Source organism: Pollachius pollachius (assembly GCF_949987615.1).
Source record: "Pollachius pollachius genome assembly, chromosome: 15".
NCBI classification, from domain to species: Eukaryota; Metazoa; Chordata; class Actinopteri; order Gadiformes; family Gadidae; genus Pollachius; species Pollachius pollachius.
Window position 1 is genome coordinate 1,724,240 of NC_136948.1, and position 3,709 is coordinate 1,727,948.

A 3,709-nucleotide genomic window follows, 5' to 3' on the forward strand; every position below is an offset into this window, starting at 1 on the left:
TGACGGAGGGACTCACCGTCGCAAACACTTTGGCGATGGTTAAAACGTCCCACCCTAGTCTGTAGTTCCGAGCCTCTCTCTCTCTCTCTCCCTTTATTTTTACCCTCCCTCTCTCTTTCTTGGTCTCGTCCAGCCAATGTTCGTGTGTAGGCTACTGCAAATCGAGTCCGGCGATAAACGACGCGGGCGTCCAAGACTTCCCGTTCATCACACGTCGTCAAGGTGAGACTCAGCCTCGCCGTCACGAGGGGAGCATCCCTTTTTTCTCATTATTTTAAACTATCCAGTAGACCCGAGCGAGTTAAACAGTCACCTCTGGGACGGGGCGGGTAACTGCCGCCATCGATTCGCCATAGTTCCCAAAACGATGTACATCAAGAGGACGGGAGAGGATGAGAGCGAGAGAGAGCGAGAGAGAGGGAGAGAGAGAGAGGATGAGAGAGCGAGAGAGAGATAGAAAAAAGGCACTCACTGTGACCCGCGGGTGGATTATAACCATCTGTGATGCTGCAGTCCGTCCGGGGCAGCGGCGGCAGCATCTCTGCAGCTGCACGGCGCATGCCCGGTAGAGCGCGCGGGTCGGAGGGAGAGAGGGGGGGGGGGGACATGAAAATAAATAAATAATTGGAATGATTCAGGGACGTCACGTGACCGCAGAGATCGCGTGGATTAGTTTTCCACTCTGCTTCCTGGTTCTCCTGCCACGAGCCCTCCACACAGAAGAGCGAGCCGCGCGCGCTTGCGTTGGGCACGTGCCTGCCACGAGCCTAAACTTTCATATGGAGTCGACGTCATTCAAAGGTATAACACTGTTAGGTAGTAGGCCTATATATATATATATATATATATATATATATTGTGGTGTGTTGTGTCGTATATACAATACTATATATGTGTATATATATATAGATAGGCCTACTACTTAACAGTATATACATATATACATCTTTTTTAAAGCCATATTGTATATTGTATTGTATATTATATAGTGTATTATCAAACTTTATTGCAGACTCTAACGTCCAAATAGACATACAATCACATACAGTACATAAAACAAACATACAGTGTAAAAGGTGTTATATCACCTAATATTAAAAAAAGTGCTTATGCAAATTCAGTAAAAAGGCATAAAATAATAGGAGTAAAAAGTGGCATATAAAAGCAGTGCTTACACACTTTCTATAAAAGACACAAATACCAGTGTTTCCACATGTAGGATTGGTATCTAACAGAACTGCACCTTGGATTGGCCAACTGTATAATCAGATCATTCTGGGACCCCTGCAGTCTACATATAAACTTTACGTGTATGCATCGATCGTGTTCAGTGGTGCATGTTTAGTTTTTCTTGAAATAGCCCTATAGTTGAAGGTGTTTTGCAGCTGCTCTCAGGACCATATAATACAGGTGCATTAATATCTTGCCATCATCGTGTCAGAGGACCACATCTCAATCGACTGCTGTATCGCATGACGGGTGGATTAAGATCGGACCGCGACGGATCAGGATTCACTCAGGCGGAAGCGTCAAAGCTAAGCGGGACACGGATAAGGTTAGCGGAAAACCAGGGAGAGGCGTGACAGTGATTGGACACTATCTGGACATTTGACATTTGGCACGGACACCTGGGGGATTTTGAGGACATTGGGACCCACCCATACACAGCACCCATCGGTGTCATGGCGGGGTGGTGCCATCGGTGTGAACACTGTTGATACATCATTAATTTGCACGTCATTAACTTGCATTTTTCTCAAATCAAACATTCAACGCAGGCTTAGGTATAAGCCGTATTTATACAGCCTATATAGATAGCCTATTAAGCCAGGTGTGTGTGTGTATGCTAATGCATGCGAGCGTGCCTGTGAGTGTGTGAGTATTCGCATTTGTCTATGTGTGTGTGTGTGTGTGTGTCTGTGTGTTTGTGTGTGTGTGTGTGTGTGAGTTTGGCTTCTGCATCTAAACAAAGTCTTTCCCTTGCAACTGACCACACCCTCTTAGCTTGCGCCTTTCCCTTGTTTGTGTGTGTGTTGTTTTGCGTGTGTGTGTGTGTACATGTTGGGTATTGGGAGTGTGGATTTATAATGGCTAGCAAACTGGAATAAAGGTATATACTGTTCATTTGTTCTTTCCTTCTGTCTTTTCTTTATTATTTCTGTGAAGTCCTTTCTTCTCCTCACTGATGGTGATGTGGATTTTTCCATCAGTTTTTCTGTGTACATTTGTGTGTGTGTGTGTGTGTGTGTGTGTGATGACTCACTATCACTGATGTTGAGGTTACTTGGCCACGGGGCTCCAGCGACCTCTTCATGTCTGTCATCAACACACACACGCGCACACACACACACACACACACACACACACACATAGACAGACAGACACACACACACACACAGACAGACACACACGCACACACACACAAACACATAGACAGACACACACACACACACACAGACAGACACACACATGCACACACACACACACACACACACACACACACAAACACATAGACAGACAGACACACACACACAGACACACACATACACACAGACACACACACACAAACACATAGACAGACAGACTGACAGACACACACACATAGACAGACACACACACACACACACAAACACACCACACAAAAATGGCCAACACACAAGCTCAAACTAACACACACACACACACACATACACAAAACACACACACACACTCCCAGCCATGTGTCAGATCCGCTTGTGGATCACAGCTCCTTGAGTCCACTGAGGGGCTGAACTAACCCCCAGGAGAGGGATTCACCCACACACACGTGTGTGAATGTGTGTGTGTGTGTATGTGTGTGTGTGTGTGTCCATGTGTTTGCCAAACGCTGAAACATGTTTGTGTGCCCACTCGTTTGGTCATTTCCTGGGCTCCTTCAGCCGATAGGATTCAACGCCTTCCTTCTGCGCTCTCCCCTGTGCTATCGTCCTCTCTGTGTACGTATCCCCCCTATGAGCCCTCTGTATCCCACCTGTGGCCTGGTAGCTTATAATGGAGGCTCCACCGCACCCAGGAGCCATCAGAACATCCAGCTGAACGCCATCTAAGGCGAGCACACCAGCACCCCACCGCCTCCATGTATTATTCAACACTGGGTAGTCTCTCTCTCTCTCTCTCTCTCTCTCTCTCTCTCTCTCTCTCTCTCTCTCTCTCTCCAGCTCTCTGTGTGTCTCCATCTCTCTCTCTTCTCCTTCCATCTCTTTCTGTCTCTCTGCATCTCTCCCTAACCAATCTCTCTCTCTCTCTCTCTCTCTCTCTCTCTCACACACACTATATATATATAGTGGGGAGGGAGGGAGGGAGAGAGAGAGGGAGAGAGAGAGAGAGAGATATATATAGTGAGAAGTGAAGACACAATCTCTCTCTTGCAGCTCAGGCCTGCAGATGGTGAATGCTTCGCCTCATTAATGAATATAGAATATTCAAAGTAAACATTGGATGGTGGCGGATGGTCGAAATGTTTAACATTTCAACTAGCTTGAAATGACATATCTGTAGTCAATGCTGCTTGAAAGTGATTTAAATCTTGTCATCAATAAACTATATATATGATGTATGCCAGCCAGTACCTCTCTCTTTGTCTAAAGAACTGTACTATCAACAGCTCCAAGAACCCTCACGCCCCCAGAGCCAACGGTTATAGAGTCTCCCGCTAATAGGGCGGCTCAGT